Source organism: Haliotis rufescens, unplaced genomic scaffold (genome assembly GCF_023055435.1).
Source record: "Haliotis rufescens isolate VD_foot unplaced genomic scaffold, xgHalRufe1.0.p SCAF_13, whole genome shotgun sequence".
In the NCBI taxonomy this organism is placed as follows: domain Eukaryota; kingdom Metazoa; phylum Mollusca; class Gastropoda; order Lepetellida; family Haliotidae; genus Haliotis; species Haliotis rufescens.
The window spans coordinates 25,704,279-25,720,949 of NW_025963813.1; the positions used below are offsets into that span (position 1 = coordinate 25,704,279).

A 16,671-nucleotide genomic window follows, 5' to 3' on the forward strand; every position below is an offset into this window, starting at 1 on the left:
ACAATCTCTCAGCCATTAACCCAACAGCCATAAAGTATCCCCATCACCACAATGTGTGTCTCATTTATACACCCCGAGGGGACATCAATATTTATGATCCATACATCATTAGAATTATATTTTGCACACACATTTCACACCTTGTTTATCTAGAAGGCATCACAGAGTAAACGTAAAACGTGTTTAAAGGTTGCTCACCTGATGCAGCCCAGGCCTCAAGTACCAGCCTTGATAGCTTTATAGCTTGGTGAAAATCATCTAACAAAATCTGCTCCGGATGTCCTGCACTTGGTATCCAATACCTGAATAATAATATATAAAAATCCTTGTTAATTTATTCACACAAACATGTAATACACAATAAGTTTTAAAGGAAACAGTTTCAAGCTGATTAGAAAATAAGTTGTCATCTGATATGACCCGATTAGAAGCAGAATGTCCGTCCAATATGAATGACAGCAAACATGAAAGCCATATGTATAATCCTTCTATGTAGACTCATGTTGCAGATATTATCCATCAAATATGTATGTATGACATGATTATTTGAAACAAATATGGTAGCAAGAAGTAAGCTGCTTTGGAAATAACCCAAGGTAGTGGTAAATGTTTATGAGGGGACTGGACTGGCAAGGCATATGTGAATGAAGTTTATGTTACTGACAAATCTTTCTGAACACATACTGAAGAAGACTGAAGAAGGGCAGTATCCCGATATGACATGTACCTTGATACTAAGGGACTGTCTCACTACAAGACACATGTAAGGAATGGTATTTCAGGGGACCAACCACAGTACATTCAGCAGGCCAATACAAAGTAAACACGTCCAACTAACATGGCTTATAACTTCTTGTAAATAAGCTAAGAAAATAGTACTCTTCAACATAGCATCCCAGTGAGATCATATTGTGTGAATAGTGGTAGCCTAGGATCACTTAATGTGCCTGGACAGTGATTGTGTCCAATATGTTAGTTCCAGCCCCTTGTGCTACAGACGTTGTTCCCTCAAACAGTGAAATACACTGGAAAACAGTAAGTCACCTGCTGACAGAACATTTTCATATTCATTCAACTTAAAAGTTCTACTAATAATACAAGTCCTACTGCTACTACCAGTCATAATGTTCATGGTGGTTCTCATGTGTCCCAGCCCAACCATACAGAGAGATGAGGCTAGTTTCCTGGAGGCAGGAGGGAGAGAGAACACTCCCAGGCAATCTCAGATAGCATCTTAGATCACGGCTGTCCCGAACTGTCTCACCTGGGACTCCACCTCTGCCAAACATCAAAGGTAACGACAGGTGCCCTCAGGTGTCCACAGGTGTAAATATCTACCTTTCACTGGTCAGTCTCTCCAAACGTATACCTCAGTGTTGTGGAATGTAATGAGATTGTTTATCATATTCACAAATTCCCATCTGAGGGGTTTACTTCGCCCTCAGTTAATGGCATAATTTTGTCAAGATGTAACAAGATTGAGGCTGGGATGTTCATTAGCTTAACACCTGCTGACATTGCAGACAATGTAAAGAAAAAAGGATAGCTGAGCCAAAGAGAATATTCGAAGGTTGTGATGTGTGTTTGATGAGACCATGATACAAATTAAAATATCTTTATTCTCAGTGTAAGTTTGGTCACACATGGACGATAGCATGGACTCGCACAACAAACTATATACGTGTAAACTTGTGACATACTGCAATAGTGTTGTGAATGCCAAATTGAAGCTGAATGAATTCATATGAATTGTTGCCATACACAAAATCGGGTAACCTAAACACTTTTATCATTCACAAACACTGCTCCATTATACAACAATGTGATTCCCTGAACATGCTGAAGAGAACTCATCATCAAACACACACTTGACACCTGAACTGTTATTACAGGTGCTGTGTGGAGGTGGAGGTGAGCATACACATAGGTGTCTCTTCTCTGCGTCTCTGTGTCCGCAAGATATATGTGCCATTAGATGAATCAGTTTAACATCTACATTAATTTATGAAAGCATTCTCCACTGTCGCTGCTCAAACACATCTATCTGAGCCTGAGTGTCTTGCCTATGTGTAATCCCAACTTATCAGGTCCTCCCCATAATGTCAGGAATTTATACAGGGTTAAAGCTTGTTAATATTTCAGAAGGAATTTGTCTCTCATATGCATGGACGATTCGATTTAGTTGACAGTGATCAGGTGATGACATAACAGATAAGTTCCTGAACCAGGATTGAAAATTTCATTAGAACATCATTCTGGTGTAGGTAGAACATCACACTGGTGTATTTTGAACATCATACTGGAGAAATTAGAACATCATACTGGTGTATATTGAACACTATACTGGTGTATATTGAACATCATACAGGTTTATGTAGAACATCATACTGGTGTATATTCAACATCATACTGGAGTGAACATCATACTGGTGTATATTGAACATCATACTGGTGTATGTAGAACATCATACTGGTGTATGTAGAGTGAGTGAGTGAGTTGGGTTTAACACCGCTTTTAACATTATTCCAGTTATATCACGGCTTGTCAGCTTAATGTGGGAGGAAAGCCCGAAGTGATGCAGGTCTTAGACATTTACCACTTCGGTGAAACCCACGAGCACGGGTATGGTGCTGACAAACCTAGAAACATAATCGGGGTGAACCGGGATTCGAACCCACAATCATAGGTTTCTGGCGTGTCCAGGGGACGCAACTCTGCACAGCGAATTGCAGCGCCTTAGACGACTGGGCCACCCGTGCCCCCGGTGTATGTAGAACATCATACTGGTGTATATTGAACATCATACTGGTGAATATTGAACATCATACTGGTGTATATAGAACATCATACTGGTGTATGTAGAACATCATACTGGTGTATGTAGAACATCATACTGGTGTATGTAGAACACCATACAGGTGTATGTAGAACATCATACTGGTGTATGTGGAACATCAAACTGGTGTATATTGAACATCATGCTGGTGTATATTGAACATCATACTGGTGAATATTGAACATCATAATGGTGTATATTGAACATCATACTGGTGAATATAGAACATCATACTGGTGTATATAGAACATAATACTGGTGAATATTGAACATCATACTGGTGTATATTGAACATCATACTGGTGAACATTGAACATCATACTGGTGAATATCATACTGGTGAATATTGAACATCAAATTGGTGTATATTAGAACATCATACTGGTGTATATAGAGCATCATACTGGTACAGTCGGATCCAGTCAGATCTCGAAAGTATATATGTCAAACATAGTCTTCAGTGCCAACTGCCTTCTATATATACACATAGAAATGAAATATTACCAGGTTCTCATATATAAAGCAAAATAATGTGTCTGCACACACAATTATCCCTGAATCTCAGACTAACAAATAATAGCACCACACAGACACTAAGCGATAAATAATATACCCTTCTATGGAATAATTCATAAACTGATATCACATACTGTGACAGGATGGTAACAGCTGAGGGAGAAACTGTATATGCCTTGACACTGAGCTTCCTAGAAATAAAGACCTTGTTTTTCTGGTGAATGTCTTCCTCTACATTATGGTATGTCTCGAAGGGTAATCCATGACAGGAGACATCCACACATCTACAGTCCCTGCATCATCTGCTTCCCTCCACTGTCTACAGCTGCAGTGGACTGTGTCAATCTGTTGTACATTCATGTCTTCTAAGAATAAGTAACACCAGCTGTAAGTTGACCTTTAAAAGTTTGCATCCATCCACAGAAAACCAATAAAGTCATTTAACGATGACATTCTGGTACCGAGGTGAGAGTTTTCCTGGTGTTTGTGAAACTGTAGTGTTTACCTAACTCCACCAGGAGCCATGAGGCAGTAAAACCTACACCACTCAACACACAGGGGACACACTTCATAAATCTTCCAGCACAGGCCACTTTCAGCTTTCTACATGGGCAATACAGGGCAACATGGTGACACTGTAGACTCCCCCACACACCAGACAGTACCATGCCCCTGGTGACACTGTAGAGTCTCCCAACAACACACTAAACCCTGCCCAAGGTGACACTGTAGAGTCTCCTCATCAACAGACAGAACCCTGCCCAAAATGACACTGTATAGTCTCCCCACAACACACAGAACCCTGCCCAAGGTGACACTGTAGAGTCTCCCCTCACAACAGACAGAACCCTGCCCCAAGTGATACTGTAGAGTCTCCCACACAACGCCCCCCCCACCCCCCAGACACATACACACACACACACACACACACACACACACACACACACACACACACACAACAGACAGAACCCTGGCCAAGGTGACACTGTAGAGTCTCCCCAACAACAGACAGAACCCTGCCCAAGGTGACACTGTAGAGTCTCCCCAACAACAGACAGAACCCTGCCCAAGGTGACACTGTATAGTCTCCCCTCACAACAGACAGAACCCTGCCCCAAGTGACACTGTAGAGTCTCTCCAACAACAGACAGAACCCTGCCCAAGGTGACACTGTATAGTCTCCCCAACAACAGACAGAACCCTGCCCCAAGTGACACTGTAGAGTCTCCCCCACAACAGACAGAACCCTGCCCCAAGTGACACTGTAGAGTCTCCCCCACAACAGACAGAACCCTGCCCCAAGTGATACTATAGTCTCCCCCCCCCCCAGACACACAAACACACATACAACAGACAGAACCCTGGCCCAGGTGACACTGTAGAGTCTCCCCCACAGCAGACAGAACCCTGGCCCAGGTGACACTGTAGAGTCTCCCCCACAGCAGACAGAACCCTGCCCCAAGTGATACTGTAGAGTCTCCCCCCACAACAGCCAGGACCCTGCCCAAGGTGACACTGTATAGTCTCCCCCACAGCAGACAGAACCCTGCCCCAAGTGATACTGTAGAGTCTCCCCCACAGCAGACAGAACCCTGCCCCAAGGTGACACTGTATAGTCTCCCCCACAGCAGACAGAACCCTGCCCCAAGGTGACACTGTATAATCTCCCAAACAACACACAGAACCCTGACCCAGGTGACACTAAACATATTAAATCCATATATTACTCAAGTGAAATAACACTTTACCATCTTAATGTCACAGTTACTATGACTTTCAGAGAAAGATTGTGAAGAAAATAAATATACATTTTCTTTTCATGTCTACTCATGCTTTAACCTCATCTTGAGCATGCTGGGCACACTCATATACATGTCAACTTCGATGAACGAACATATTACAAATACCCTCTGTATATGTGTAGACTTGCCGAGATATTAATAAACACCACCCTCTGTATATGTGTAGACTTGGTGAGACATTAATAAACACCACCTTCTGTATATGTGTAGACTTGGTGAGATATTAATAAACACCACCCTCTGTATATGTGTAGACTTGGTGAGATATAAATAAACACCACCCTCTGTATATGTGTAGACTTGGCGAGACATTAATAAACACCACCCTCTATATATGTGTAGACTTGGTGAGATATTAATAAACACCAACCTCTGTATATGTGTAGACTTGGTGAGATATTAATAAACACCACCCTCTGTATATGTGTAGACTTGGTGAGATATTGATAAACACCACCCTCTGTATATGTGTAGACTTGGTGAGACATTAATAAACACCACCCTCTGTATATGTGTAGACTTGGCGAGACATTAATAAACACCACCCTCTATATATGTGTAGACTTGGTGAGACATTAATAAACACCACCCTCTATATATGTGTAGACTTGGTGAGATATTGATAAACACCACCCTCTGTATATGTGTAGACTTGGTGAGACATTAATAAACACCACCCTCTATATATGTGTAGACTTGGTGAGATATTGATAAACACCACCCTCTGAATATGTGTAGACTTAGTGAGATATTGATAAAAACCACCCTCTGAATATGTGTAGACTTGGTGAGATATTAATAAACACCACCCTCTGTATATGTGTAGACTTGGTGAGATATTGATAAACACCACCCTCTGAATATGTGTAGACTTGGTGAGATATTTATAAACACCACCCTCTGTATATGTGTAGACTTGGTGAGACATTAATAAACACCACCCTCTATATATGTGTAGACTTGGTGAGATATTAATAAACACCACCCTCTGAATATGTGTAGACTTGGTGAGATATTGATAAACACCACCCTCTGTATATGTGTAGACTTGGTGAGACATTAATAAACACAACCCTCTGTATATGTGTAGACTTGGTGAGATATTGATAAACACCACCCTCTGTATATGTGTAGACTTGAGATATCAATAAATAAATGTTTTTTCTGCGGAAAAAATGCCCAAACCGACACAGGGCCCCTGCAGCTGGCTCTCTGAAGGTGTGAGTGACAATGGTAAGTACACATCCACACCGACAGCTTGTTAATTGCTGGAAGCAACAGGGAACGTATTGCTGCGTCTCAGGTGTACCACACATGGTGTACTACGGCATGTAAGTACACTGTAAACGTGTGGCCAGACACCTTTCAGGAGACTCACATAGGTCACAGGTCAGAACCTTGCCATGATAAACCATCATTGGCGCAAGAGCGCGGTATTGCAACAATAATCAACATCACAACTAGCAAAAGGGCACCAAGTAATGGCAAATTAGTTCTAGTTTCCTGCCCCAGTGATAGCATCCCTTGAAGGAGAGTCATGATGTTGATGGCCTGACCGAGAGCTGTGTTGGTATTTTAACCTCACTTAGTGAATCCATCCATCTCATAAACCTGTTAAACCAGTGGGAGACAAGTACTTACATCTAGATCTAAGTGCTTCTAACAGTGATTCATAAGAAAAGAATTAAGTGACTGTGTTTCCTTGTATTTCCTGAAAACACACTCACCTGCTCCCATCAATGAAGCAAGGGATATTTCTGGACACGACTGATGAAGCAACGTGCCTTGAAGGAAAAACACTGGATCCAAATTGGAACAGTTGCTTTTTCTTACCACTGAATAATGTATCAACACGTGGTTGGATCATAGATCAGACAAGGAAAGCCACAGCTTACAAATGAGGAAAAATAATCCACTTAGGTTCTGTTCGGTAGATTAACGGATGACAAGCAATCAGCAAAGATGGCACCACAGTAACCTTCCAATGACTTACAACACTGGCTTGGGTCTGCAACAGGCAGGATAAAAGGAGACAGCATGAAGATAGCATTTCTGTTATAGGACAAATCTTACATAAGCATGAATATGAAGACAGAGCGGAATCTCTGTTGTCTGTTGACAAATGCTTTCCTGTTATCAATTTTTCAGATATTATTTTGAAAGAGGAGGACATTTCCACAGGCGTAAACTGCCCGCCCCATTCAGACCCATCATGGTTAAAAGTGAAGCTACATTCTTTGGTCAGGACAAACCATTGCATGGCCCCAAATGTTGGACATGTAGTGAACACAAAAAGTCATAAATATATTTTGTAGTGAACAGAAAAAGTCAGATTTATTTTGTAAAAGAGAATAATATAAAATTGTCACTTTCAGAAATACCATTGCAAAACCATTTCAACAGTGTTACACAACTGTTGCAGTATATAACCATGTGTTTGCAGCTAATCTCAACAGTTAACTGCGCCCACTGATCAGGTCAAGTTATGCTGTATTTCTACTGTCAACAATAAGGAGACGAAACTTTCTGCACTGTTGCTCCAGGGGCCCACACAGATCCTATCCTCCTGACAACAAATTGACATATCACCAAACCTGATATGAACCCAGCTTGGTATTTCCCCTGGACGTTGGTTAAGTAACACCATTACTCATATCTGTCCAGCCAGACTAGGAATTATCTCCCCTGATTGTCTTAATCTCCCCCAGAGGGCATGTTACACAACTTACCATGGTGCACAACACAGCTGAATAAATGTGAAGAAAACTAGTCGTGTTTGTTATTGTTCTTTACAATGGTGGCCGATGTAGAAAAGGTCCAGCTCTTGATGCCTGTATGCCTTGATCACTGGTCGTTTATGCTTTGTTACCAAGTACTTTGAAGAAGATTGGATGTGATCTCAATCATAAATATTGTTATAATCATCTTTGAAGTCATGCGTCAAGCCATTATGTCATCATCATTAAGAACCATGGTGGTGTAAAGAGATCAGCATCATGGCAATAGTTGCAGGACACTTTTCCACAGTGCATACTTTCATGCAGCTGTGTGAAATGCCTTAGTTCCTGTAGCTTACTAACATACAAAACTTTTGTGTTCATTTTGAATTACACAAAACATTTGTAGTTGAAAGATAAATTATTTGGAACTTTTAACTTCTTATCATTTCTGACTGGTAAAATATTGCATCGGTTCAAATAAAATGACTAGAAATGTTCTCCTGACAGCTATCTACAGCAGTCTGTGTTGACAGACAGCAACTCCAGGATATGTCCATGTTTTACTGCACTTGTCAACACTCCAAGCAGGTAAACCACAAATATTTGGCAGATTTAGTGTCATGGGTTGAATCATTTGTGGTTACCCCGATCTGTGTAAGACAACCCACTGCGATAAACATGATACCCTTGAGAGTGGGTCGATCTCACCACGATAACTCCAGTAATGCAAAAGGGTCGTGCTATGACCTACTCTCCAAGCTACAACAGGTAGGTACAGCAAAGGACTGGCATAGGTGGCACCGTATGCCACGTAGTGATTAAGTCCACTCAGGGACTGGTCGTTTATTACAGGGTGGGTGGGCTGGGGAGATTTGAGGACAGGGGGTGTCATGAAAAACAACAGCAAAAGAGTGGAGGGGGACCCAAAGTGGTCACAACCATATGAGGGGGCCCTGAAAAATTGACACGGTTCAATTTTTTCAAATAAAAAATTGAATTTGAACATCATCATGTAAGGGCTGATCATTTATTATAGGGAGGGGCGGTGGACAGGCCATGAAAATATGTTACCTGTATTTGGGGGAGGGGGAGGGAAGTAAAATATAATACAGCTCACCTCATGATAAACATGATCACCAATGATAAATGACCAATCCCTCAGACTGCAGTACTGGAATGAAAAGGCAGTCAGGAACAGAGGAGTTTTCAGGCAAGTAAAAAACTGGGAGATTGTTTCAACTGTAGAAGGAGATTATTCAAATCTGTGGATTCCGATCTCAGATATGTTTTAGCATGTTTAGGGGTGTATCTGGAAAGCAGGAGCATCACCATTTATGATGAATAGGCAGGTCAGTGACAAACTCTCGTCACATATGTGGGAGTCATGTTGGTTTTTAACTCCATCATGACTTGATGCCAACATTTCAGGTCGGGCATCATGGCGGGCCACTGGACAAGGGGATCTCATTAGGGAAATAATTACTACGAACATTTAATCAGTCACCTGCAAACCATCAGGTTCAAGTCTTATTGTGATAAGCCAATGGCAAGATTCGGGGTAATATTGATAGTTTACAGGGAAAACATGAGCCCACTTAGCTCTCCCTTCAGCCCCCAGCAGCCTGTAACTGGAGCACTGCCATGGTGGCCATCGGCACACTGATGGCTGGCTGGACATCTTGGCACATCAGGCAAGAAACAGGGTAACTCTGGCACTGACATCACCATACTACCATGGCAAAAAAAAACATACAACTGTCCCAGACAAATTCAGATATATTCTGCAGTAAAATTATAAAAATTATACATATTATATATACACATACCGGTATATAAAGCACTATATATATACATACCAGTATATAAAGCACTATATATACACATACCATTATATCAAGCACTATATATACACATACGGGTATATCAAGCACTATATATACACATACCAGTATATCAAGCACTATATATACTCATACAGGTATATCAAGCACTATATATACACATACCAGTATATAAAGCACTATATATACACATTCCGGTATATCAAGCACTATATATACACATACCAGTATATCAAGCACTATATATACACATACCAGTATATCAAGCACTATATATACATACCAGTATATCAAGCACTATATATACACATACCAGTATATCAAGCACTTGGCACATCAGGCAAGAAACAGGGTAACTCTGGCACTGACATCACCATACTACCATGGCAAAAAAAACCTATACAACTGTCCCAAACAAATTCAGATATATTCTGCAGTAAAATTATAAAAATTATACATATTATATATACACATACCGGTATATCAAGCACTATATATACACATACCAGTATATCAAGCACTATATATACACATACCAGTATATCAAGCACTATATATACACATACGGGTATATCAAGCACTATATATACACATACCAATATATCAAGCACTATATATACTCATACAGGTATATCAAGCACTATATATACACATACCAGTATATCAAGCACTATATATACACATACCAGTATATCAAGCACTATATATACATACCAGTATATCAAGCACTATATATACACATACCGAATATCAAGCATTATATATACACATACCAGTATATCAAGCACTATATATACACATACGGGTATATAAAGCACTATATATACACATACCAGTATATCAAGCACTATATATACACATACGGGTATATCAAGCTCTATATATACACATACCAGTATATCAAGCACTATATATACTCATACCGGTATATTAAGCACTATATATACACATACCAGTATATCAAGCACTATATATACACATACCAGTATATCAAGCACTATATATACACATACCAGTATATCAAGCACTATATATACACATACCAGTATATCAAGCACTATATATACATACCAGTATATCAAGCACTATATATACACATACCGAATATCAAGCATTATATATACACATACCAGTATATCAAGCACTATATATACACATACCGGTATATCAAGCACTATATATACACATACGGGTATATCAAGCACTATATATACACATACCGGTATATCAAGCACTATATATACACATACAGGTATATAAAGCACTATATATGCACACATCGGTATATCAAGCACTATATATACTCATACCGGTATATCAAGCACTATATATACACATACCAGTGTATCAAGCACTATATATACACATACCAGTGTATCAAGCACTATATATACACATACCGGTATATCAAGTACTATATATACACATAACGGTATATCAAGCACTATATATACACATACCGGTATATCACGCACTATATATACACATACAGGTATATAAAGCACTATATATACACACATCGGTATATCAAGCACTATCTATACACATACCGGTATAGCAAGCACTATATATACACATACCAGTATATCAAGCACTATATATACACGTACCAGTATATCAAGCACTTTATGTACACGTACCAGTATATCAAGCACTTTATATACACGTACAAGTATATCAAGCACTATATATACACATACCAGTATATCAAGCACTATATATACACATACGGGTATATCAAGCACTATATATACACATACAAGTATATCAAGCACTATATATACATTTACCGGTATATCAAGCACTATATATACACATACAAGTATATCAAGCACTTTATATACACATACCAGTATATCAAGCACTATATATACACATACCAGTATATCAAGCACTATATATACACATACATGTATATCAAGCACTATATATACACATACCAGTATATCAAGCACTATATATACACATACCAGTATATCAAGCACTATATATACACATACCAGTACATCAGGCACTATATATACACATACCAGTATATCAAGCACTATATATACACATACCGGTATATCAAGCACTATATATACACATATCAGTATATGGTGTCTGGTTTGTATCACACTTTCAACATAATCAACTCCTTGACTGTTTTCACATGAACGTCAAGTTAAGAATATTTACAGAACTTGAGACTGCTACCAATGAACCCAATCACATCTGTCAGACCCAAGACTAACAATTGTTCAAATATATCTAAAAACTGCGAAATATTTCAACAGGATTAAATTAATTTTAAAAACTGAGATAAGCCTGAAGATGTCTGTGGAATGAGTCATACACCACATCCCAGCCCTCCTCCAGAGAACCCACAGAAAGTACTAAGCACCTACCTAAAGTAGTGACATGTAAGGCTTGGTATTCCAAACAATAACTTCCCCAATTGGGTCCTCTCATTGAGAAGACAAACAAGGGCAGCCTCTCCAGCTGGGGAGGGGGGAGCCTGATGGAAGAGTAACTCAGTCGGTAGATACTGCCTTACTGAACTCACTTGAGGCGCCAAGTACTCCACAGAGAATCAGGGACCTCAGTAGTGTTTTGTTTTCGGACAAGCACAAGGCGAAAGGTTATCACAAGTTTCTGATACAGCGCTCCAAACATTGTTGTAGTGCTTGTGCACAGCATTCTGGCTATTGTAGGGCCATGGAACCAAAGTTAGCCAACCAGGAATATTATTCTTCTATTTTATCATGGATAATTTCTTTTCAAATGCACTGTTTAACGGAATCAATGATTATTAACAGCACTATGAGCTCCACCTGTCTTAATCCTACCTAGGCTGGATGTAGAATGCACATGCAAGTCAGTCTGGCAATAGTAGGAGTATCTTTGAAGGGTTAATCTTGGAGTGTCAGGCAAATGGGAAAAAAACTTGTTATCTTGGAATTGTTTTTACAGCCCCAATTTCTTGAACTCAGACGTATTAAGCGTTTCGATCATTAAGTAGAATTTTTTAAAGACTTTTTCTCTTAATTGGTCCTGTTATTGTCATTGGTCCTGTGAAATTTGTAAACGTAAAAGATGATTATAAATTATAACCTTATATGGGGAATAATTTAATGTTTAATTATATTTAAAAACTGGGAATTATTATAACATTTTGTAGACTTGGAGCAAAAGATCCCCCTCCGAGCATTGCTGAGACCTCCATATAAATGTCTGTCATAATGAAGTCTATTCTTTATTCCTACAATTCAGGGACATGTTAACACAGCTCAGATACATACATAACTTACATCATCAGCACATACAAATGCTGCTTTTTTACACTTTATTCTTTTAAATCATCAACTTTGTGCTCAGTTCCACTGTAGAAGTCACACACTGTGCACAAGCAGTTACAACTGAATGTGTCCACAACCCCTACCCTGTGGGAGTACAGTAACCTCACCAAGCTACAGCCAACACCTAATGTTCTGAGATAATGTAATGTGTCCACAACCCCTACCCTGTGGGAGTACTGTAACCTCACCAAGCTACAGCCAACACCTAATGTTCTGAGATAATGTAATGTGTCCACAACCCCTACCCTGTGGGAGTACTGTAACCTCACCAAGCTACAGCCAACACCTAATGTTCTGAGATAATGTAATGTGTCCACAACCCCTACCCTGTGGGAGTACTGTAACCTCACCAAGCTACAGCCAACACCTAATGTTCTGAGATAATGTAATGTGTCCACAACCCCTACCCTGTGGGAGTACTGTAACCTCACCAAGCTACAGCCAACACCTAATGTTCTGAGATAATGTAATGTGTCCACAACCCCTACCCTGTGGGAGTACTGTAACCTCACCAAGCTACAGCCAACACCTAATGTTCTGAGATAATGTAATGTGTCCACAACCCCTACCCTGTGGGAGTACTGTAACCTCACCAAGCTACAGCCAACACCTAATGTTCTGAGATAATGTAATGTGTCCACAACCCCTACCCTGTGGGAGTACTGTAACCTCACCAAGCTACAGCCAACACCTAATGTTCTGAGATAATGTAATGTGTCCACAACCCCTACCCTGTGGGAGTACTGTAACCTCACCAAGCTACAGCCAACACCTAATGTTCTGAGATAATGTGTTGGACTGCTTGAATCCGGTCAGTCTAACACTGACTGATATATCCCACATGGATCTGTTGATGTGATGCCGACAGATCGGGTCTAAGTGATCTGAAGTCCACCTGGCAGGTGTATCCTGGCAGCCTGGTGTGATACAAGGGGGTTTACAACATGTGTGAGTCATTGGGAGAGGAGTTTTTGTGACTTGTGTTTACTTGGAAATGAGGATGTTTTTATTTGCTGCTTGGCATTTTCACACTTCCCTGATTAAAATTAGGCCTGAAAGTTAATTGCAAGGATTTCCATCCAATCTGTCTTAATGTGCCTCACATACCGCATTCACTGATTTCAGAAGGCAATCCTATTTCAAGAGTCAGCTATCTATGTCCAAAGGATGAATCACTCATAATGTTTTTTCACTACATTTAGTCAAGGCTAATGGAAAACATATCTTTCCTTTAATCATATATTCTTATAAATGGTAAAGGATGTGGAGGTATATGGTGGGGCACAGATGTGGAGGTATGGGGTGGGGGCACAGATGTGGAGGTATAGGGTGGGGCACAGGATGTGGAGGTATATGGTAGTGGGGCACAGGATGTGGAGGTATGGAGTAGGGCACAGATGTGGAGGTATATAGTGGGGCACAGTTGTGGAGGTATATAGTGGGGCACAGGATGTGGATGTATAGGGTAGGGCACAGGATGAGGAGGTATAGGGGGGCACAGGATGTGGAGGTATAGGGGGCACAGGATGTGGAGGTATAGGGTGGGCCACAGGATGTGGAGGTATAGGGGGGGGCACAGGATGTGGAGGTATAGGGTGGGGCACAGGATGTGGAGGTATAGGGTGGGGCCAAGGATGTGGAGGTACAGGGGGGGCACAGGATGTGGAGGTATAGGTTGGGGCACAGGATGTGGAGGTATAGGTTGGGGCCCAGGATGTGGAGGTATAGGGGGGCACAGGATGTGGAGGTATGGGGGGGGGGGGGGGGGGGGGGGGGCACAGGATGTGAGGTATAGGTTTGGGCACAGGATATGGAGGTATAGGGGGGCACAGGATATGGAGGTATAGGGGGCACAGGATGTGGAGGTATGGGGGGGGGGGGGGGGGGCACAGGATGTGAGGTATAGGTTTGGGCACAGGATGTGAGGTATAGGGGGCACAGGATGTGGAGGTATAGGGGGGCACAGGATATGGAGGTATAGGGGGCACGGTATGTGGAGGTATAGGGGGCACAGGATATGGAGGTATAGGGGGCACAGGATGTGGAGGTATAGGGGGCACAGGATGTGGAGGTATAGGGTGGGGCAAAGGATGTGGAGGTATAGGGGGGCACAGGATGTGGAGGTATAGGGGGGCACAGGATATGGAGGTATAGGGGGCACGGTATGTGGAGGTATAGGGGGCACGGTATGTGGAGGTATAGGGGGGCACAGGATGTGGAGGTATAGGGGGCACAGGATGTGGAGGTATAGGGTGGGGCACAGGATGTGAGGTATAGGGGGCACAGGATGTGGAGGTATAGGGGGGCACAGGATATGGAGGTATAGGGGGCACGGTATGTGGAGGTATAGGGGGCACAGGATGTGGAGGTATAGGGGGCACAGGATGTGGAGGTATAGGGGGGCACAGGATATGGAGGTATAGGGGGCACAGGATGTGGAGGTATAGGGGGGCACAGGATGTGGAGGTATAGGGGGCACGGTATGTGGAGGTATAGGGGGCACAGGATGTGGAGGTATAGGGTGGGGCAAAGGATGTGGAGGTATAGGGGGGCACAGGATGTGGAGGTATAGGGTGGGGCAAAGGATGTGGAGGTATAGGGGGCACAGGATGTGGAGGTATAGGGGGGCACAGGATATGGAGGTATAGGGGGCACAGGATGTGGAGGTATAGGGGGCACAGGATGTGGAGGTATAGGGGGCACAGGATGTGGAGGTATAGGGGGGCCCAGGATGTGGAGGTATAGGGGGCACAGGATGTGGAGGTATAGGGGGGCACAGGATGTGGAGGTATAGGGGGCACAGGATGTGGAGGTATAGGGGGGCACAGGATGTGGAGGTATAGGGGGCACAGGATGTGGAGGTATAGGGGGGCACAGGATGTGGAGTTATAGGGGGGCACAGGATGTGGAGGTATAGGGGGGCACAGGATGTGGAGGTATAGGGGGGCACAGGATGTGGAGGTATAGGGTGGGGCAAAGGATGTGGAGGTATAGGGTGGGGCAAAGGATGTGGAGGTATAGGGGGCACAGGATGTGGAGGTATAGGGGGGCACAGGATATGGAGGTATAGGGGGCACAGGATGTGGAGGTATAGGGTGGGGCAAAGGATGTGGAGGTATAGGGTGGGGCAAAGGATGTGGAGGTATAGGGGGGGCACAGGATGTGGAGGTATAGGGGGCACGGTATGTGGAGGTATAGGGGGCACAGGATGTGGAGGTATAGGGTGGGGCAAAGGATGTGGAGGTATAGGGTGGGGCAAAGGATGTGGAGGTATAGGGGGCACAGGATGTGGAGGTATAGGGGGGCACAGGATATGGAGGTATAGGGGGGCACAGGATGTGGAGGTATAGGGGGCACGGTATGTGGAGGTATAGGGGGGCACAGGATATGGAGGTATAGGGGGCACAGGATGTGGAGGTATAGGGGGCACAGGATGTGGAGGTATAGGGGGCACAGGATGTGGAGGTATAGGGGGCACAGGATGTGGAGGTATAGGGGGGCACAGGATGTGGAGGTATAGGGGGGCACAGGATGTGGAGTTATAGGGGGGCACAGGATGTGGAGGTATAGGGGGGCACAGGATGTGGAGGTATAGGGGGCACAGGATGTGGAGGTAT

General features: G+C 42.5%; 1 protein-coding gene across 3 annotated transcripts in view; it reads right to left on the bottom strand.

Annotated features, from left to right (window-relative positions):
* LOC124110778 overlaps positions 1–16,671 on the bottom strand; it is a 63,235-nt gene that overhangs the window by 34,027 nt on the left and 12,537 nt on the right. For 2 of the 3 annotated variants that reach the window (XM_046470179.2, XM_046470178.2), the window contains exon 2: positions 199–302. The gene's annotated coding sequence lies outside the window, so the exon portion shown is untranslated. Of the gene's footprint in view, positions 1–198; positions 303–12,103; positions 12,204–16,671 lie in introns of those variants that run through there. The other variant, XM_046470181.2, reaches the window with a different exon arrangement.